General features: G+C 27.2%; 1 protein-coding gene across 1 annotated transcript in view; it reads left to right on the top strand.

The window, feature by feature from the left end:
* The first annotated feature begins 3,840 nt into the window (after positions 1-3,840).
* The window catches only part of LOC129980540 (influenza virus NS1A-binding protein homolog), a 60,582-nt gene continuing 40,405 nt past the window's right edge, over positions 3,841-24,017 (top strand). The window contains exon 1 of the mRNA XM_056090885.1: positions 3,841-3,976. The gene's annotated coding sequence lies outside the window, so the exon portion shown is untranslated. The remainder of the gene's footprint in view (positions 3,977-24,017) is intronic.

Genomic DNA, 24,017 nt, shown 5'->3' with positions numbered 1-24,017 from the left:
GATTTCTCAAAGAAAATATTTTTGAGCTTAAAATTATTACAGTTATCAAAATTATACACTTGCTTTATTCATTGTATATATGAATCGTTCGAATAGAGTCAATTTCCATGGCATAGCAGTGCTATTAAAAAAAAGTGATACCCAGATAACTTTTCTTTTAACTTCCACGATACTGCAACAATAACTTCCTTTATCCAGATGTAAACGACACAGATATTAAACAGAATCCTTCTTCCTTGGCATTTAATAACAAAAGTAGATCAAATGATTAAATATTTGATTCAACAGTGGAAACGATTTGAATTTTTGTTCAACAATGTTGAAATTGCGCAAAAATTATTTTTTTAAGAAATTGCCTAAATTTAGTAATAATTTGCTAGACATTTAAATGGTTAAATGGATATCATTATACGGGAAAAAATTTCCACTTTAAAAATGATGCAAAAAACAATTATGTCCAATAATATTTTCAGAAGTTATTCCGGTAAAGTGCTAAAATTTCAAAACTTCACTCTGTGGTACACATTCTTATCGGCCACTGTAAATCTGTGCCAAATTTTGTAACTCTAGATCTACGAGGTTGTCTTGTAGAACGTCATCACAGACACACACACACAAATATTTAATCGTTTAATGCACATATCTTTATTATTTGCAGAAATATTAAGCTGAGATTAGTTTCAGAGCTAAACGATTCGAATTAAGTTAATAACATTTGCAACAATTACTTTTAATTTCGCATTTTGTTTCATTCTTTTCAAGGTCGAATTAAACTTTCTAGAACTTTTTAAACATTGTAAGCCATTCTGCCTTCTTTCACGCCTTCAATTTCAAAACCAAGATATATTTATAGATCTTAAATTAATCGCTTTATAAGCAGTTTTAAATATTAAATTTTGAATGAAATAACAAAATTTTTTTTTAACTGTCCATTATTTTCAAGAGAGTTGCTTTAAAATTTTAAATACAAAGAAATTTTAAATTCTGATTTAAAGTTAATTTTAAACAAGATAATAAAGAAAAGAAAAACAATGCAAGGAAACAAAATCTTTAATATATTTACATCTTCAGACCTTAACTATTTATTTATATCTGACGCGCACTACAAATAGTAATTTTTTTTTTTTTTAAAAAATTAAGCGTTCTGCAATGTGCATGAGATTTTCTACTACAGCTTTCGTAAGTTATTTTGAGACATTCATATCCGAGACACTGTTAACAAAATAATAGCCTGTCTAGACGACGCATCTTCTAGTTTTCTTAATACAATATAAAACTTGCAGGAAGTTTATCTATTAGAAATGTTGCTAGAATAATGCCCCAAAATTAGAACTGTATTTGCTATTTCTTTGCATGAGTTTGAGAGCATGGGATTTCTAAACTGAAAGAAAGTTAAAAAATTTAATTACTCTAAAACTATTTCAAATTAAAAAAAAAAACTCTTTAAAGTTGCAGAGCTCCTAGGCAGTTGGTAATTTCATACTCTGACTCTGATTCATTCATGTTGTATTCATTCAACATCAAAATAAACAAAAAAAAAAAGTAGCATTGAAACCGTTTCGAGTTATATACGTATATACTTATTATATATATATATATACTAGCCGCCTTTGGCGACCAGCCGGTTCGCCAATCTTATTGTTCGTTAAAATTTTAATAATTAAATATTTTATGCAATTCCAACTTTAATAGATTCTTCAGCAAAATATTTTAAAACTTCAAATTTTCATAGTCATATAATTCACTCATAATATTATAAAGACCTTTAGTCATAACGTGATATGTATCTCTCTAATTTTCTGTTACCCCTCGTAGAATGTATGCTTTAAATTAAAGTGTAAATGATTAATCTGCAATTAATATAATAATATTTTTTACTGAAACAAAGCATTTTTTTTTAATAATATGATTACTGATAATAGAGTCACTGAGCGTTTAAACTTTATGGGCACTAAAGAATATCTTTCTTAATTTATGTAATATCTCAAGAATTTGTCAACAAAATTTTCTCAGATTCATCATGAACAGATCGATTCATTAACAATGTTTAAATTTAAATGCATCAAACACTAAGAAAATAAAACAAATCGTTTAAAATAAACGGTTGAAAACAGGTTTTAAAAAAACTACTTAAAAAACGATGTACTTAAAACTATAAGAATATACAAAAAATATATAACATAAATACAATTTACTTACAAAAGCATGCGACTAACTCAAAAATAATTTAAATCATCCATTGATAACGGTTGTCATGGCAACAATCAGAACAGAATGCGCATGCGTGAATTTTCTTCCCCAGTTACGTAACGCAAATACGTGATTTTTTCTACGCCAGTTGGGGTAACGCTATGCGGATTAGAAATTTTTAATTTCCTTTATTCTGTTTTATTTTAATTCAAAAGTACTTCAGAATGAATCTGAAACATGGATTAATTAAAAATGTTTAATTTTAAATGCATCAAACATTAAGAAAATAAACAGAATCGTTTGAAATAATCCGCCGAAAAATATTAACCCTAGCCTCATTACTGTTGGGAGAAAAAAAAGACGGAAGCCTTAGTCACTTGGCGGTGGAGAAAATGGAAGATTTTTTTTGGCGGAAAAGTTGGCGGTGGGGAAAATGGAAGATTTTTTTGGCGGGAAAGTTAGTTTTTAATTAATAATTAAAATTATAATTAAAAATTCGAAAAAAGGAACCCCAGGTGCACATTCCCGATCTCCAAGGTATGCATGTACCAAATTTGGTAGCTGTAGGTCAAACGGTCTGGCCTGTAGAGCGCCAACACACACACACACACACACACACACACACACACACACACATTGAGCTTTATTATAAGTATAGATATATAATATGTAACGTATATGCGTATTATATACGTTATACCGTAATATATGAAAATTAATAATTATTCATTGGGATAATCAGTTATTCAAGTGAAAACATCAATATGATTCATAAGTTTATTTCATAAAAATGACAATTACAATTAGATTTTGATGGGAATTTTCTCGATAACCCTAAACAAGGGGGCGGGGCGAAAGTAAAAGTATCAATAGTATTTAGTGATGCTATAATTTCCGGGAAGACATGGATGACTCATGAGTAACTGCGCATCATAGATGACTCATGGATGAATATGTTTGGTGATGGGTGGGACTGGTAACAAATAATTATCAATCAATTAATAGGGCCTACCTTTTTTTTTCTAATTTAGTGAAACCGTTTCAGGATTTTAACTCCAATTGGGGGAAATAAGATTCTATAACCTTTTATTGAAATTCATTCTGTTTTGTGTTTTCCGACATTACCAGGATTATTTTCTCACATCCCTAATTAAATAGTGTACCACACATTAGAATCTTTGATTTAGAGTAACAAACTGATACTACAGAAGTGAAATTATTTTTAAATGCCCATTTTTATTTTATAGCATTAATCTCTCAATGCAATTTTTTTTGTTGGATTATATTTAAAAGTTAATTTCATATCTTTTCAATTTTCTTTAGTGTGAATTATTGATATTTATTGTATTACGCTGAATATAAGTCACTAATCTCTTGTCGGAACATCTGAAATCGAATTCCGATAGCGTCCAACCCTTCTCTTTTACCTTTCCAGGTAGAGTGATATCCAACAAAGGGATCTGTAGGGGCCCATTTCTGCGTTGGCATGTTCACTCCTGCCCTGCGGTATCTGTAATCCAGCTGTTGGTTATCTGTTAAGCAAATGTGTTATCTTCAGCCAATCGGCTACTTATTACCCTGTCGAGCCCTCCCCCTCCCCCAGCTATATTTTGTGATAACCCGGACTATCGCGATTTTAGAAACCTTTGAGTTTTGTATCGCATTTCTTATCGTGCCTGCTTTGCAATCGCTGTGGACGGAGATACTTGAACTCTTTTTGGTAATTGCAGTAACCAGAACGCATCGGCCGTTCCTCGTCGCTGCGGCAGTATTAACTATCCAATAGGTAAGTCTTCCCCCTTTAATAATGAATCTTTTTATTTGTATACTTGTGTTCAGTTGATTATTTATTAGAAAAAAATTTAAGTAAAACATATTAAGCTTTTTATAAATTTTCTTAAGCCTATGAAAACATCGAAACTCATTTGATTATTTAATCGTTTCAGTTCGTTTCTTAGAGTTAGAATTATCTGCATGAACGACGTATTTGTGCAGAATCGTATACATTTTTATGCAAAAACTATGTATAAATACGTGGCATATCCTTTTAATTTTATCATTTGAATCTATTTAGACATGCAAATACTGGTACAATGTAATGAAACTATATCTAACAAGAAATATAAACTAATTATTATCTTGCAGCTTTCATTTACTTCTCGAATTTTTTTTCGAACCGTCAATGGATGTTGAGAAATGTTGATTATATTCTTCTTTAAAAACTGTAAATTTCTTTAAGAATAAATACAACCCGGAAATTACATGCGTAGTATTTTATTGGTCGAGTCTATCGTTAAACCTTTTTAATACAAAAAAATAACTGAAGAATTCGCATCAACGAAAAATATTTAATGCTTCCATGTATAAAGTGCGTGATATTTTGAATAAATTCTATCTGAAGCCAAAAAGAGAGATAGAAGTTATGCAATTAAATAGAGTACTGATGACAGAAATCGGTATGTAAAAACGTTTTATGAATTGCTAAAAATGAGTCATAATGGAAAGGGATAATTTGTACAATGTAAAATATCCGTGGATTCTTTGCATATCTGCATTTCATGCTGCTAGGTTAGAAAATAATTCTAGAAGATGTCATGCAAAGCACTTAAAATAATACTGCCTTCGTTCGAAATTTCAATCTATCAGCTATTTCTACTTTTACAGAAATAAACAATATCATTCTATGGTATATTCAGACTTAAATAGAGCATAATGCATTTGTATAATTAAAATAGGGATTTTATCATTCGCTAAATCACACGTAAAAATGTCTTTTAATTAGTTCTGCTCCTTTAAAAGGGAAATGAGTAAAAGGCAGTGGTAGAAAACAAATAGTTCAACGACCTCAAAACTACAAAATACAATAAGCTAATTTTTTTACTCGTGGATGAAAGCATTCGAGTCAACGTAATAATAAAAGATTAATAATAATTGTATTTTATCAACTTTTTACCTTTTAAAATTTACTGTCACGAAATAACCGCAGCGAAAATTTTAATTTTCTATAATTACTAGAAGGATTAAAGTGAATTTAATAAATACATGGAAAGAGAATAAAATTGTCCTGATAAACAATCATTGCTTTTTCCCTACTAATTATGATTTTAACAAAGGTTTCCAATAACTCAATAATTTTCTACGTTAGTAAATTGTTTTATTGGTTTTAAACAATTTCTTGCTACTTCTCTCAGCTTATTCCAAGCATCAAAAGGGCTTTTTAATCAATAAAATTAATTCTGAGTGTATTTCAAAAGAGAGAATATTCTTTTGCAAGAAAAATACATTTCATTGTGTTGCCTCGTGTTCTGATCTTGTGCAATCGATTAACTGGAATACATTAAGCAAACACATTAAAAAAGAATCTTTTAAAGCATGAATATATATTTATCTATATGCTTATATTTCGGATATTTATTAAATGAATGAGTAATTTTTATAATGATATAAAAGTTCACTTTATTTTTCTTATATAAAATTAGAAAATGCTCCTGCCGTAAATATTCATTTAATTTATTTAAACCACCTCTATAAAAATAATTGTACCATATAAAACAAAATACCGTTTTAAATTTACACTATTATTAATTTCAAAGCAGAAACATAATTTGTTAATTTTAATATAACGATGTACATAATTATAAATAATTAACCTAAAATTCATATAATTTATTAATGTATGTGATGATATACTAAATGCTATACAATACTTTAGTCGTTATTATAATCTACAGCATTAGGTGTTTGCGTAGTCTTGTTGCAACATGTTCTGATTTATAGTTAGCCAGCCGTAAACGAGATTATATCCAATTACTGCTGAAGTACCATTTTGTTTACCGCTACATGTTCTATTTTAAGTTTTCATTTTTAAAGGTTTTGAATATCCTGCAGAATTTCATTTCTTTAGATATTTAGATATGTTTCAGTTTTATAGTTTAAGAAAGAAAGAAAAAAGAATCAACTTAAGAGTATAAAATTTTTTTAAGAACTTCTTTTTAGACTTCTTAACTTGATTCTAATTGATAAATTTGGCAATCATTTCAATATAGCTGGAGTGTAAGAGTCATTAAAGATTTATGATGTGTGTCGAATCTTAACTCGAGATAATGTTTCAAATATAATATTAATTATATTTGCAACATAATAATGTTACAAATATAATATTAGTTATTTTCTGCTTATAACTTCTAAATGGCGATGATAGCCTGCGTTTATTTTTGTTTTCTTCATCAGTTAATATATGACTTGTTTTCGCTGTATTAAATATACAGACTTTTTAAGAAATAGTCGAAATTGCTTTTATTCGACACTTCAAGAACATATTGTGTTTTGTTATATTCATGTTATATCATAAAAGTAATGGTTAAACATGTTTTGGTAAAAAATAAAAAAGTAATGGTTAAAATTATTTTTTAATTCCAATATGTTTTATTAAATATTTGCATTTTTTAATAAAACATTGTAATTAAAAAAAAAGGCAAAGCAAATTTGTCTATCTCTGCTGTTAATCTGAAAAGTATAAAGTTCTGCTTCGAAACTTAAATTTTTTTTATATATTTTCCTACTTTTCATCTAGTTCTTTTTAAAGAATAATTTTTATTTTATGTAAATGTGAACATTGCATGCCATGTGGATTTAATAGATCAATTTATTTTTCTTTTCGTTTTTAAGCATAGAACTATTTATTCCATCACAATTGTTCGAAATCGCTGAACTGTAAAACTTGAGACAGATTTTACCGACATAATAGAAATATTTAATCCGTATTTCAGAAACTTGTCAAATAAATAAATTAATTGTGTCATCTCCTGATTTACATATGGAAGCTTAATGGACAAAAGATTCTTTTTACATCCTCGTAGTATCCTTTCAAAATAAATCAAATTAAAGCATGCAATAAAATTTTAAATCAATTAATTGTTAAGTATTTCCGAGTTACTTTGTTTAACCTTAATTCTTTCCTTCACTTTTCCTGGAAAAATAATGATATATTAATTTTTCACTTTTATATTTAACCTCGCTTCATTTTACAAAATATCCTGCAAAAAGATTTTATATTTACATTCCATGGATTTAAAATCGGTGAATGAAAATACAAAAATTCATTCACTCTAGTGAAAGAATAAATTTCTTTGTCTAATGGAAAACGAAAAGTAAAGAAGGATTCTTAATTCGTTATGTAAATTAAAATTTTTCTGAATAGTCTGACATTTTATTTTGAATAACTTTTAATACGAGATAATTACTGATACGGGAGAAATAATATTAAGATTTAGGAATAATTTATTTTTTGAATTATATTTAATAACTAATTAATAAGCTCTTACTTTTTATTTTAGTAGAAATTACTATTTTTTACAATTAAGAAGAAATAAAAATCTGTAAATTAAATATTTGCATTTTTTAATAAAACATATTAGAATTAAAAAAGGCAAAGCAAATTTGTCTATCTCTGCTATTAATCTGAAAAATATAAAATTCTGTTTCGAAAATTCTATTTTTTTAAATATATTTTCCAATTTTTTAATTAGATTATGTAGAATTATTTGTATTCTTGAACAGATCTACAAATCTTCAAAAGAAATAGAAATGTAAATCGCTTCGAGAATCAGTATCAAAAATTAGCTTTAGGGGTTTATACTTATAGCAATAACTGGTTTCAAAATTCCATTTTTATTAATAAACTATCGACCTTATTTCAAATTTTTTATCATTTTCTCTCTAAACTACCATAAAATCACTTTTGAAATTAAATTGCTATTTATATTCTTTTTATCAATTGAAAAAAATACAAGAAATAGCAATTACTTCCTTTAATACAGCAAAAGAATTTTTGGTTTTATTTAAAGTGTGAATCATTTGCTCACTATTTAAACCCTCATTTTTTATTAAAATTCTTTGCTTCATTTTATAAACTTAAGCTCTTCATAGTCAAAAATCTATATTTTAAAGTAGCTATTCATTCAAACAGCATTTACAAATATGATTCATTAACAGATTAAGTATTATATTTAGTACATTATATGGGCTTAGTACATTATATACATTATACATTATATGGGCATATCTTATATGGGCTCCATTTTTTCTTTGCACTTTTTTATTCGTTAATGTTTAAAGATTCTAACTTCTTATCTGCATCATCGTAACATGATAATGTTTTAGGTCTATATCTTTCTATTTTTATTTATTAATTCCTTTATTTTTATATTTTTAAAAAAATTAATTCTGAATTAAAGGAATGATACTACGCACAAAAATAATTTAATGCCGTTATAACGCAACTGCGTATAAATGCAGTAGCTGAAGCAATAAAAAAAAAAAAAAAACTCTTTTAGAATATACAAAAAAAAAAAAAAATATTTAAACGTTCATTAAAATTAGGAAAAAATTTCTACTCAAATAAAATTGGTATCACTGAAAGACTGAGTTAGCTCTTAGTACGAAACAAGTACCCCTTAATATACTTCTAATTCCAATTGTCTGTTATAGAGTATTTTAAATAATGTTTGTATCATTTATATAGAATGACATTTGCAGTGGCAAATGTCCATTAATTCCATTATGAAACCTAAAAAAATGAAATAATTAATTCGAATAATTTAATTTATTTCTCATTAATCTTTAACGTATTTCAGTTTCATTTATTTCTTTATTGTGTATATTAAATAGGTAGTCTCTCCGGTGGCTTGAAGGTAAAATTTCAACTTACAGAGCCGAGGGTATTAAGTTCGAATCCCCCTTCCGTTAAAAATCCACTTTGTGAGTGGGCGTGGTTTCTGTGGGATGGTTGCATTCTTGTAGTATTTTCTGAAAGCTGACGAGTAGTTTAATTTCCGTAACACAATGTTGCTATCCGTCTCACGCAATCGCGGATCCAAACTGTCCATCCGACGATTTTAACCTCATTTATCTAACAGGTCGTTTAATTTGAAGTTGACTTGTTTGATCTTGTTTCTTAAAGCATTGCAAGGAATTTGGCAGAAAATGATGATATATCGGATTCCCTATCTTGAAATTTGTAATGATAGAAAACGTAGAATCTGATTCTGCCTCTCAATAACATTCTTTATCCAGCAATTAAATCGCTTAGAAGCACAATTTTTAAATTAATGAAGCAGACTAAATGAAGATTAATGACTAAATTGAAGCAAGACTTGGCAAGAATTATTTATTTACTTAAAACTACTGATAAATTCTGTTTTCTTTTAGACGAAGGGGGGGGGGTGAACGACTTTAAAAAAATTTCTATAAGCTTTTTATATAATTGTTTATAGTAAAAAAAAAAAATTAATTAATTAAGAACTTGGCTTTGTAATATAGACGAGTCTTCATTTTTACGATATTTTATATTCGTAATAATTTATTTGAACTTGAAATGAATATTAAAGACAGATAAGCCTGAACTGTAATACTGGATTTAGAAACTTTGAAAATAAATTTTCTTTATTATTGCTATGCTAAAATGATTAATATACTGTTGTCTTATAAAATTATTTAAAAAAGTAATAAATCAAATTCATTAGCTATTGCGTAACTATAATTTTTAATTTATTATAATACTAAGGAAATAATTATTCGTATCAGTCGAGAAGCTCCATTTCCATTAAAATGCTGAAGAATGAATTGTACCTGATATTTTAATAATCTTTAAATTCATATTGTATGTAACTTTTAAGGAAAAAAAAAGGAAATATAATTAAATTCATTATTTATTCTATATTATGTGCATCTTTTTCATTGTCATTTTCCGCAATGTCTCGGACATTTTTTTCTCTCTTAAAACTTGAAAATTTTATTAAAAAAACTATATAGTTAAAGATTTTTTTTAAAAATATGTGGATCGAAATCTTTGATATAATATGATAAAAAAATTGATGCAATATGCTTAAAAACATTCTACAATGCTTCTGTAGTAAAGTAGGCTAATTTGGAGTTGTATCTTTAATATTAAAAGAATTTTCATAAATATTTTAATGTTCTATTATTTAATAATAATAATAAAACATGTTATGAAAAAAATAGGCACTCATTATTATAAGCGTGTTTAAATTTTCAAAATAATTAGGTATTATAGAATTCTTAGAATGCTTCTTGCTTGCTATTAGACAAAATGAAGCTAAAATGAGCCCTTATTTTTGTAACTTTATTTTTAAACATACAACTCTGAAATCTTGTAACAATCTCGGATCAATTAAATCTTATTCATTCAGTTTTATTACAACTAAAAAAATAATTAATCTTGAGTTTGAGTAAATCTAGCTATTATGTTCCACTCCGTAACGGATATATTTGAATCCTAATTTTCTTAGTAAAATTCATTGAAGTTATGTAGCGCTTAAAATTTTTGTTAAACGTTCTTTGTATTTTTGTTTGATATATTCGAAAATTAAATTTTAAAATAATTTATTTAATAAACTGACTTCTAAATAAATTTCTCATGTTTGTGATCATAATTTTTATCTAATTCTTTAAAATTATCATTTACATTTCAGATTTTTGAGAATAAAAAGAGAAAAGAAAAAAAAATATTAGAACAATATTTCTAAATATTTATAGATCTTTATCTTTCAGAATTTCTTTTAATTAATATGTAGAAATTTTATAAATAACTGTAATTTAATTGAATGGAATATAACTTGCAATCTTAATTTTTTATAATCATTAAATCTTAAAACATTTTACGGTAAGAATCTATCCAATAAATTGCTTTTAATTTTTTTAACCTTCAACTCAAATTTTTTTTTCTTTTCACGTAAAGAAAATATTGAGTTACTTTGACTATCGTTGAGTATCTGGTGACATTTCTAGGAGACACTGTCCTCATGTTACATGTAAAGCAGTTACTGTAACAATGTAAACATCTTTTTCAACTGACAGAGACGGATTCCTCTCCCATTGTACTCAACGAAAAAAGAAAGGAACGAAACGTATAGTTAAGACATACTGGTTGGAACGAAATGTGTTAGGGTTGAGCAAGAAGGGCACGTGGAAAGCTTCGATCTAGAGGAAAAGAAAAAAAAAAGAAAGAAAGAAAAAAAAAAAAAAAAACGAACGTTTGAAGGAGACAGGGTAAGTGTTCCATCGATCAATAAATGGCAAGGGACACATGGTGACTTTGTCCAGAAAATGACGTAACCTCACTAGATGATTCGATTTTTTTGGCATGCATATTTTTATTAGAAATTTGTAGTACAGATACTGTTTTTGTCTTGTGATCAAACAGCTGCAAACCTTCCATTACTATGCCTTTACAATGCTTGGGAAGGAAGGGGAGGGGAATGAAACAGCAATATATCTTCTTGGTCAAGAAATAGTTTGCAGTTTTCGGAATCATAATAGGAGAAATAATCTGTATGGAAGAGCAAATAGCCTAATAGAATGTTTAAAGCATTATTCATTATTCATTGAAATCGTTTGGCAGCTGCTTTGCAATAAATATGGCAAGCTTAAAATGTGATCTTTCTATTAATTACATTTAACAATCTGTAAATTATTGCTAATAGTTAAGTAGTAGAAGCTTTATTAGCTCAATGCTTAAAAGCAAATTAATTTATCTAATATCATGTATCTCAAAAATGTTTAACTTTATCTCATTTTTATGGTTACAATAGCGCTTATACTTTGAACCTTATTTAGAATAAAGGATTGTTTAAAAAGCACTTTAAAACACTATCTATTAATGCTATATAATTAACGGCATAATTTTTGTATAATTTTAAATATAATTAATTAGATATATGATTATGTCATATAATAGTTCTATTTTAAATTTGCAAAAAATACAATTGATAATAAGGACAATTCCTGAGAATGCAAGTTTTTTTTTTTTTTAATTTTTAATTTCTTCTGTTTATGATTCTAAATGGTTGGAATCATTTAAGTTCAATCAATGTGTACTGGATTTTCAAAAATAGAGTGTTTTTTTTTATCTATTAATACTTATGAATACTTCTAATAAGTAATAGTACTTAATAATAGTATTTGATTTTATGAAGAAATATGAAAATAAAAGTGGGATTTCAACTGAAAATGATGATAATTCTTTTAAACTCTTTTTTTCTGCGCCTGTATTTTAACATGATAGAATTTATGGGCTGGATACAATTCGTAAACTGCATCATGTGACTTGTGCAATGCCAAAATAGTTTGAAATGTTTTACAAGGCAGATTGCTGGACTTTCAGTTTTCAAATCTGTTAGCAGTTACTTCTTGAATGGCAATTGTTCATTAAAAAGAGTTTTCAAAATTTTAGTTAGATTTTCAATTTAATAAAGAATCAAATTTAAAAAATTATCGAATCATTCCTCAATAACATCGGAAAATGCTATCGCATAAAAGTCATTTTTACACCTTTTACTTAAAATTATTTCTGTGATATGAATTTTATTATCATGAAATTTTTATTTTCTCCCATACAAGAGGTAAAGAACGAAAAAGTGTTTAAAAAATTGCGGTTTTGACAAACCTTCACATTTACCCCCCCCCCCGAGTCCGAAAAATGCATTTTTTGGAATATTCTTTGTCTGTAAATATGATAGCTCAATAGCGCTTTGATCTAGATGGATGAAATTTAGTATGCGGCCTTTACATCAAATTTCTAGATTTGTATAAGATTTTGAAGAAAATCCAGTCGCAGGAAGTTGTCTGTCAGGCTATCCGAGAGCAAATGAACACGATTACCCCAAAACAAAAAAGATCTAGATGAATGAAATTCCGAACACAGATTTAGCATCTAATGTTCAGATACATATCAAATTTTGAACTAAAGCCGAAAAAGGGCTGATCGTCTCTCAAAACTGTATTTTTACATGCATGCAATCGCGAGAATCCAAAAAACGTAACAATCACAAAAACGTATTATAATAAATTAAATTAAATAATTAATAAATTAATTAAATTTGGGACTCAGTTTTATCATTAATGTTATAGATTTATGTCAATGAAATGAACGCCAATGAATGCGAATGAAAACATTAGCAGGCAAATATTTTATGCTTGACTAGTTAGAATTTTTTTTTTTTTAATCATTTAAACAATTTTTTACTGGAACAAATCGAAAAGTTATATTTTGTATGTTCTCTTAATACTAGGAAAGTTTTAAAAATCCATAAATCAAATTGTTTTATGCTGAAAATACTCAAATATGCTAAAAATAGAAATGTTTCTTTATTTTATGAGATTTTGAATGGCATTTATAAAATACTGGAGCTGCATTTCTTTTTGATAGTTTGTTCAGCTCACTATAATAAGAAGCTAACATGCCTTTTAAAAGTTGTTTGTAATTTTTTAACATTTGACTTCACTAAAAGCAGACTGGAGTAAGAGTACTTTCTTAACTATTATTTGGAATATAAAAGCTAGCGCTTTAGACTTTAAAAAAATTATAGCGTATTTGTTTAACTCTGCTGTTCTGTTCCGAGCCAATATGACTTGAAACATTTTAGAACTGCCTATTAAATACGACTGTTTGAAATTATTTTATAAATATAAAATTTTGTTGCTTAATTTTGATGATGAGGATTTTATATTACTTTTCTGAAAAGGATTTTCTTTTATTTATATATTTTCTAAGAATTTTTTTTCCAGTTGTATTGATACATCATTAGGATTTTGATATTGATTTTTCTTAATGGTGTTTAAAAACTTGCACTATACATTATTATTTCTGCTAGAAAGAATAAAAATAAATACCTGCTAAGTATTCGTTTTGATAATAAATCAATTCAACAAGTCGTACATATGAATTTTCTTCTGTTCGAGAAATGTGAGAAGAATGGCCAGAAATTCAGGCAAAACTTTTTTTTATCCATGTGAAAATGTTATAATTGACTAATAAACATTTTTTTTCATGACTAATGAATATTTGAACCATTTAAATATAGAATTCAATTAGAGTCTTCATGTGATAGTGACATTTCATATGTTCTAATAATACATGTTTATACTGAAAAAGAAGCCAAGTCAAAAACCAGAAAAAAATCAAGACAGGCGAGTTGTAAGTGATCTAATAGAGAGCTTAATGGAACAAACAATATCCTTATTTCCTTCTAATCGCTTCAGATGACCAGTTGGTTTTGTGAGGAATATTGGTTATATTTGTTCTCAAATAAATCGTTTAGATATAATTTCACGTCAATGTGTCCTTCAAATGGATCGACATTAAAGCCATGTTACTTTTATTGCCTTATTTAAGTTCTATTTATTATGTACATCATTCTTTCTAATGGGAACAGTACCATAACATCATAACGCTATTAGATACATAAATATTATATACTTCTAAATTTCACGGAATTGTAGCTTTTTCTTTCTTGTAAACTATATATATATTAAACAGAATTCTTTTTTTGCTTTCTACAACAGAAGAAATATTTGAAATAATTTAATGTGATTAGATATTTGATAAAACAATGAAAATGGGTTGAATTTCAGGGAGTCCAGCTGAACCAGGAATTGAATTTCAAGGAATCTGTTAAATCCAGCTATTGTTGGAAATTAGGCAATATATATATATATATATATATATATATATATATATATATATATATATATATATATATATATTTAGAAAATTACCAAAATTTAGAAAAAATTCACGCAATTATTAAACTGATAGCATTAAAAAAATTTTTTTTCAAAATTTCAAACAAAATAAGATCATTTTTTCGCACTAATATTTTCGGGAATAATAGCGAAGAAATGTCAGAATTCTGCTTAATTTTTAATTAAGTAAAATTTTTAAAAAATTGCTCCGAGGTGCGCATTTCTACTCTTTTAATATTTTTTTTTAATTCTGTGTGTTGCCCAATCGGTTATATGCTTTAAAATGTTAAGTTGTAATTCAAACTTATCCATAAAAACATTTAACTGTGTGCTTTTAACTCCAAAATAAGATTATTAGTTCCATTTTTATTTCGAAATATTGTCACTTTTTAATTTGAATTCATATATTTCAATCGAATCATATAAAAAAAATAAAACTTCCTTCAAAAATATATTTTATGTTAAATATTTAACAACCTAAAAAAACCAATAATCCAGCCGAACATGCTGGTTGAAAAAGGTGGCTAGTTAAAAATAAATACATTATCTGAAGAAACTTAGGTAACAGTGATGATAATTAAGGTGGAGATTCACAAAATAAACATAAAACTACAGTTGAGCATGGGCATGATACATGTACCTGAATACAAAGCACCTGCTAAATATCACTTGTTATAAATACTTCTCATTCAAGTAACACCGCTGTAAAATGCGTCAACAGGTACTAACAAGATTTTCTGTGAACATCTTAGGAGAAATGAGTCAATAAGAATTTGCATGCTTTCGAAAGCCTTTTACGTGTCAATATTTTACGAGCAGGTGCTGATTTAATTATGTCTTCCCTGTATGCGGTTATTTACAGTGCATTATCCTTTGTTCTATTTTAGTGTTTCATTTCACATTGGTAGTTGTTCTTACAAATCATTTCAAAATGAATGAAACATTCTTTATTTTGAAAAATATAACAGGAATAAAAAAGAATTTTTATAACTTACTAACTTAATTTACCAACTTTTTTTTTTTTTTTTTGTAAAAATTTTTACTTACCAACTTATTCAGTTTTACGAGAAAAAGGTTTATATTTGTTTTATGATTTACTTTTTAAAAAATTACTAAAATTTTGTTAATTTCGCAATAAAACATTATTTATATGATCATCTATTATGTTGAGGAAAAACGTATCTGGATAATGAGGGAGAATGTTCGTTGGAAAAAAATTTATCTGCAGTATCAGTTATATAAATGTATATCAAGAATATATTTTTAAAATATTATTTTTTAAAACTGTAAATGATTTTATATGGAAGGAAATTGCAGAAAAAATAGGAACGTTTACCTTTTATTTTATCGAAACTATTAATTAAATTCCAAATTTTTTTTTGAAATCATTTTTACACTATTTCTTTGAACATTTTGTTAGCAACATGTAATGACTGCATTTTGTTTAGAATACTGCAATCTCATCAAAAATATTATTTCTTTTCCTTATGTAGATGTAATTAGTCGTTTCCTAACGACTAATTCTGGTTCGCCGAGAATAGTAATTACATTATTTCAATTAAATCGCTTAGATGCATTTTCATGTCAAATTGTCAAACGTTGAAGACGCATTATTTTAATTTTCATCGTACTCATACTAGGAAATTTCATCCACGTTCAGATTTAACATGCTCCCTTTCTTTATATAATAAATACCTATTTTAATTTTTTTTTGTTATAAAAAAATTAAGTCTCTTACAATTTTCTCAAAGTGCAAATATTTCGTACACTTCAAAAGCATATAAACTAAAAAGACTTATCAAGTGATTTGAACGTGTTTGTAAATTTTTAAGTTTGATACTTTCTGATTTTTTTAATTATTTATTTAACTCTCACCTATTTACCCAAAATGGTGTACGGCGCATGAAAGTGATATTTTTTAATAAATTCTCTCTGTGTTCTAACTATTGTTTCTATTATTTATAATTTTAAAATGATTTTCTTTACATTTCAATCTAAGTAATATAGCCACACAAGAGAAACAACACAATATATATTAATATAAAACATTTTAATTAGTTTGCTGCTATCATGAGTAAAAAAACAGTATGGCTTTTTAAGAATTTGTTATGGGAAAGAGGCGTTTTTGAACTTTAGACAGTGAGTTTCTAGAAAAATACTTATCCTTGTTTATTTCTAATTTTTTTAAAAGTAGTTTGTAAACAAGAATAATGTTGCCTGAGATACATGACTCAGAAAAAGATTTTAAAGGAATTTAGATAAAATAACGATGGGAAATATTTGCATGAAAAAAACACACACACATATTCGTTGCTATGAAGTAGTTATCGCATGAATGTGTGCTCATTTTATAGAACCAGGAGTTTCAGCTGATAATTTTTCCTATGACGTAATAATCTTTTCCACGATACTCTCTTTTTACTGTCTAATTTTTACGATAAGTATTTCTTCGTGCCTGGTTGATTGCTCATCGTTATCCTGTTAGTATCACCTCCACTTAAAAGAGAAGATCAATAAATTAATGCGAAGGAATTTTGGGTATGCATATTTTTTTATAAATCATTATATATTGATTTTAAATAATAAGAATTTGCGATTCTTTTACAATATTAAGAAAGATAATAGTTCTAGAATACTATGGTTTTTCAAAGAAATTAATTTAATGATCATTTCAGTAACGTGATTTCGTGTTGTCGTTATATAATGTATATGCTATTCATATATTCGTAAACAGCTGAAAATAGAACAATTCCCGCTCAGAACAAAAATATGCTGTATTCCGAAATAAGACATTATTTTATTAATTACTAGCCGCGCCGGTTCGCCAATCTTAATGCACGCTAAAATTTTAACAATTAAATATTTTATAGAACTCCCATTTTAATTGCTTCTTCATTAAAATATTTTAAAACTTCAAATTATAATAGTCATATAATTCACTCATAATATTATAAAGGCCTTCAGCCATAACGTAATATGTATCTCTCTAATTTTCTGTTAGCTCCCGTAGAATTTATGCTTTAAATTAAAGTGGAAATGATTAAACTGCAAAAATATAATAATTTTTTTTTTTTTTTTTTTTTTACTGAAACGAAGCATTTTTTTAAAATATGAGTACTGAAAACAGAGTCACTGAGTATTTAAACCTTATGGGCACTAAAGAATATTTTTCTTAATTTATATAATATCTCTAGAAGTTTTCAACAAAATTTTCTCATATTCATCATGTACAGATCGATTAATTAACAATGTTTAGTTTTAAATGCATCAAACACTAAAAAAATAAGCAGAATAAACTAAAAAAAAAATAAACAGAATCGTTTGAAATAATCTGTCGAAAACATATTAAGCCTCGAAAACCAAGTCCGTATCCGTTGTCAACAATCAGAACACAATGCGCATGCGTGAATTTTCAACGCCAATTATGGTAACGCAAATGCTTGAATTTTCAACGCCAGTTGGGATAACGCTAGGCAGATTAGAAATTTTTAATTTCCTTTATTCTGTTTTATTTTAATTCAAAAGTACTTTAGAATGAATCTGAAAGATTGATTAACTAACAGTGTTTAACTCTAAATGCATCAAACCTTAATAAAATAAACAGAATCCTTTGAAATAATCTGCCGAAAATTTCTTAAGCTTATTCTCTTTAGCGTGGCAAAAAGAAAACAATTAACTGAAGCCTTACTCATTTGGCGGTGGGGAAATGAAAAGATTTTTTGGGGGAAAGTTAGTTTTTAATTAATAACTAAAATTCTAATTAAAAATTCAAAAAAAGTGACACCAGGTGCACATTTCCGACCTCCAAGGTATGCATATGCCAAATTTGGTAGCTGTAGGTCGAACGGTCTGGCTTGTAGAGCGCCAACACACACACACACACACACACACACACACACACACACACACACACACACACACACACACATTGAGCTTTATATAAGTATAGACTAGCTGCCTTTGGCAACCAGCAGGTTCGTAGAAGATATTGGTTGTGGTAAAATTCTAATAAATTTCTTACTCATAACTTTGATATTCATGATGCTTTCTCCAAAAAATATTTATAATTGTATTAAATGTTTATCTTAAACATATTACATAGTTATTTTATTTGTTTTTAAACGTGTTCTATTCATTACATACATAAATTTCTCTTATGCAGACCAGTGTCATGATATCGTAAAATTATTAAAAACGTAAATGTATGATTCATTTTTCATAATGTAACTTCATCTTCTGATTCCATATATAAACTACACAAATATTAAACACAGAAATTTTCTCCTTTTATTTTAACGAGAAAAGAATATTATGCGAATAAATATCTGATGAAACAAGGAAAATGATTTGAATTCCACTGTAATTATGCAATATATTTTAGAAAAGCCATGCAAAAATTGCTTTACAAAACTGTCAAAATACAAGGAAAAACTACACGGAAAATAAATGGATTATTATTGAAAAAAATTTTTAGACAATGTAAAAATAATTTTTCTGCGATTATATTTTCGAAAGTTATTTCTGAGAAAACACCAAAACTGACTTAATTTTTAAGTAATTTTTTTTAATAATCGCTTTGAGATGCACATCCCCCCTCCTCAAATTAAATTTGTACAAATTTGACCGTGCTAGGTACAAAGTTTTGATTTATAGAGAGTCAACGCACATACCATCTTCTTTATTATTAGCAGAGATAGAGAATGGGAAATTATCTGAAAAACGCTTTCGCAAACGTCAGCACTGTTATGGAGGATATAACGGATAATGAAAATTCTGAAATTTAATAGATATTAGACAGAAAATATAAAGTCCGAGTAATTTGTTTGCATTCATTATTCATGATATTTCATGTTAATTATCAACAAATTCGCTTAGATTTCCTGATATTTTTCATGCTAAGAATGAAATTCTTGGTATGAAAAGTAAGAATCTAATATAAGAATCAAGACAAACATACATTTGAGTATGGAACTGTTTTCAGATAGTGTCAAACCAACTATTCATTGTGTCAAAATCAAAAGAGAGCTAACACAATTTCATCTTTTAATTGTTTAGTATCCGCTATAATAATGTATGGTATAAAATTCAAGAAAAAGAACAAATTTCTAACATTCTTTCTGTTTCGATGTTAGAACAGAAACAATTTCTTTGTAATGTATTCATTTAAATATTTCTACTCAATTAAGAAGGATATATGCATTGCATGTTAATGTTGTTTTGGACACAGCATTTAAAAAAGAAAATTTGTTTAATTCTAATTCACATTCTTTTGTTCAATGCAGATTTTTCACTCGTATTTTTAAAAATAAAATTTTGATAGCATTTTTTTAAAATTAAAAATGATGTATCAAAGAAAAATTCCGGGAAATATCATATACTTTACGGTTTTCAAGAAATTCATATTACTATTTGCGGTTCAAATTTTAGCACGTCATTAATTAGCCTTTTACCATTTCTGTAGACGTTTTCAAAATGTTAAAAATAAGAGATGCAATTAGTTCGAGAGAGTTCGTTCTGAATTCTTCACTCATTTTAAGTGGGCAAATTTGTAGTGCTATTCTTGATAAATTTATATCGTGAAGTACAATAAAAAAAAGTAGGATCGCCTTATTTTCCAACAATTTGTCACGCTAAATTAAACGAGTGTCTCAGCTGCAGGTGAAAACATTAAAAATGCCAAGTCAGTAATAAATGGAAGTTTGCATGTATAAATTTGATATTCTGCGAGATGGTAACGCCGGTGCATTGTATTTCTCAGTATAATAACCCCTTATCAGCATAATGGATAGCTGTTCATTCGTTTATTTCATGGTCTGAAGATCAACTTAGTTGATCAGTGCTACTTGTAAGGTGTCATAAATTCATGCGATGCATAAAATAAAGATTCAAGGTCATCTGAATGTAAGGCTTCTTTGCTAATGAGAGATCTTTCAAATAAAATGCCGTGAACGATCCTGTCTAACTCAAAAAGAAGTTAATTAGATAACTTTTAACTCACAACACGGGGAGTTTTGACGCTTCAGTTAATTCCTATAATAACAACAGGAATTTGAATGGTACATATTTACCTTAGTAATGAATAGATAATAATACAAGAACCATTTTAGATTGTCGAGTTAGATTTATGCGAAGAGTATATTACAATTTTCATATTTCCCTGAATTTATATAGCTCGATGTTGAATAATGATTAACAAAACAAAAAAGATGCCGATGGGCAATGAATTAACGGAGTTCTTGGACTTAAGGGTTCTTCATCTCCGGACATTGCTTTGGTTGTAGAAGAAGCCGGATTACAAATATAACTATTTATTTAATAAACTTACTAATTATTGCGCCATGTTGCTCTTACAATTTTATCTTATGGAATAATGTAATATTTAATTAGAAGGAAAAATAAATAAAATACAAAAGGAAGTAATCTGTATGTATTTTATACACATTAACAATGCACTTGTTTATCTGCAGATCGGTTCCAATAAAGGGACAAGCAAAACAAAAAAAGAGTTGTGATAATATTATCATATTGACATTATAAAATTGAAATTGGAATTGATTTTGGAACTCGGAATATAGGCGTGAAACTGAAGTGCTAATTTAGTATGCATGATAAAACTGAAACAGAACAACAATTGAAACAACACATGTCGATTTTTTAAAAAAGTTTTTTCTTTTAAATCGATATATTATATGTTGCGTCTAGAAATAAAAAGAAATTGAAACCTACTAAAAGTAAAAAATAAAAATAAATAAAACATACTAAAAGTACAAAATAAAAAGAAATAAAACATACTAAAAGTACAAAATAAAAAGAAATAAAACATACTAAAAGTACAAAATAAAAAGAAATATTTATCGCTACATTCACTAGTCTCCATGAAAAAGAATGATATAATAATGGATGGATAACTAGAACAACTTTTCATTCAGCAGTTGTTATATCTGCTCACTGAACTGGAAGCTTTAAGGGATATTCGGAATCCCACGCATATCAAATGTCATAGTGCACAACTTCTTTTTTGAAAGAAAAATTTCCTCAAAGAAAGTAAATATATCGTTGATATAACTTTCATGCTTATTAACGTTTTCAACAGAATAAAATTCTGGAGATGAATCTTGTTGGAAAAGTATTACTTTCTGCGAATAAATTTAAAAAAAAAATCTCGTGACTGGAGACATGCATACACTGCATATAGATCCATAAGCCATTTTTTTGATAAACATAATTTCAACAAAATAAATAAATTTCTTTCAACAAATTTCAAAACCTTTCGCTGCTAACAATTCTTTTTCCTTCAGGAAATACATGGCATAAAAGAAAGGGACGGACGATAATGGTCTTGTTTTGTTTCAGCCCGGAAACGTCTGAAAGAAGATGCAATTATTTTACTTTCGGAAGTCTTTATTTTAATTCGAATTTTTCGAATAGTTTAATATTTCAATGCCAGATGATCTGTATGAATTGATTACTTCCTCATTCTTTTTACGCATTGCATGCCCAATTCAATAATTAAGTGCAGAAAATAATGTGAATGATACTAATTATCAAATGTCGCCTTTTCTAGCATTAATATCTTTTTTTTTATTAGTTACATTGACACATTTTTTTAAAATTCTGATTTTAATTGATAAATATCTTTATTTTATTCCAATTACAAACAATCAAAATTATTTAATCTTTTTCTGAAATAAAAACGTATGCTTATAAATTTTTTCCATTTTGAAAATATCAAAATATGATGGAATGAAGGTTTCAATAAATAAGAAACTTAACTGTGAATTCATTTCTAATTTGTAAATTTAGCTAATAAATTTTTAGCTAACAAATTCTGATAAATAAATAATGATTTTATTATGCAACTTTTAAAAGCGTTATATTGAAATTTTACATTATTACAGGAAAATAACATAGTAAGTCCAGTTCTATCACTACCATATAAATAATTAAAAAGATTTTGTATGCATCAAATTCATGGAGTTGTATCAGAAAAAGTTTAATTTATTTACTAATTTGTTTCCACTTCGACTTTTTTTTTATTTTGATGAATATTCCATTTCTACGATTTTAAATTGATAATACTGAGGAATTTTTATTATTATGATTTTACCAAATGATAATTTATTCTCGATTCTTCCAGAAGTAATCGAAATAACTATCTGTTGTCAGGATCGGAATCTGTTTCATTCAAGTACTCATATTCACCATTTTTTTTTTTTTTTTTTTTTTTTTACTATTTTATGGCGTGACTTAGACGGAAAAGCAATTGTTCTCTGAAATTGACCTGCACTTTTAACATGACTCTAACAAAGACAAAAACGGAGACAGTAATCAGTGACACACCATTGCAATCAGCCTTTCTTGTTGTGTTTTTAGGTCAAATGGGTTACCATGGTATCCAAACACCGCAACAAAAATAAATCAGCGTGTGACAGCTCTAAAAGAGTAAAGAAAAGTAATTTATGTATGTTTTAGTATTTAGTGTACATAGAATATCTTAACATAATTGATTTCATTCTAGTAGAGTTAAACTTAAAATCGAAGATTACTAAAAAACTGCGTCGTTACTTTTCTTTTAATCTAAAATATGTTATAACGTACTTTTCTAATTGTTGAGGATTATAAACATTTATAATTATTATTGCTTTCATTTACTCTATTTATAGTTGGTTCAGGGAGGGCGTTTATATTTTTTACTATGAATGATTCTCTATTACTTGTATTAAATACAAATTTCAGTTATTTGTCGCAAATTTAAGATAAGACAGATAAACCGGATTTTTTCAGTTTTTATGTTTCAGCCAGCATCAAGCGTTATAGACTAAAAAGGTTTGCTTTTGATTATAATTGTTTTATGAGAAGACGTGAATTTTTTTAACATACGTAAATTTTGCCTTAGTTAGCTACCAAAATGACTTTTTTCCCTTTTCGTCTCACCCGATCTTATGTTGGACTAATCTTCGTTTAAGAGGTTTACGAATGGAAACGAAACCACCTGTTAATTCGTGTAAAATATACATTCATGTTTGTCTAAAAACATGAAAAGACTTAGTATTCATGAAAGATGAATTGCAAGCATAGTAACCATGTTACTATGCTTGAGAGCATGCTGTGAATTTTCAATATACGAGTATAAGCAAAAAATAGACGTCATTTGTAAGCTGCGATTTTACATTCACCTATATCATTAAAGATTTCTTTCAGTATTTTCTATTTTTACTTTCTAAAATGAAAGGTTTCATGATTACCATAAAAGCATCCTTACTGATTTGTTCCATTCTGTACAC

Source organism: Argiope bruennichi, chromosome 8 (genome assembly GCF_947563725.1).
Source record: "Argiope bruennichi chromosome 8, qqArgBrue1.1, whole genome shotgun sequence".
NCBI lineage: Eukaryota > Metazoa > Arthropoda > Arachnida > Araneae > Araneidae > Argiope > Argiope bruennichi.
The sequence above is the reverse complement of the archived record's forward strand: the minus strand, read 5'-3'. Positions and strand labels throughout refer to the sequence as shown.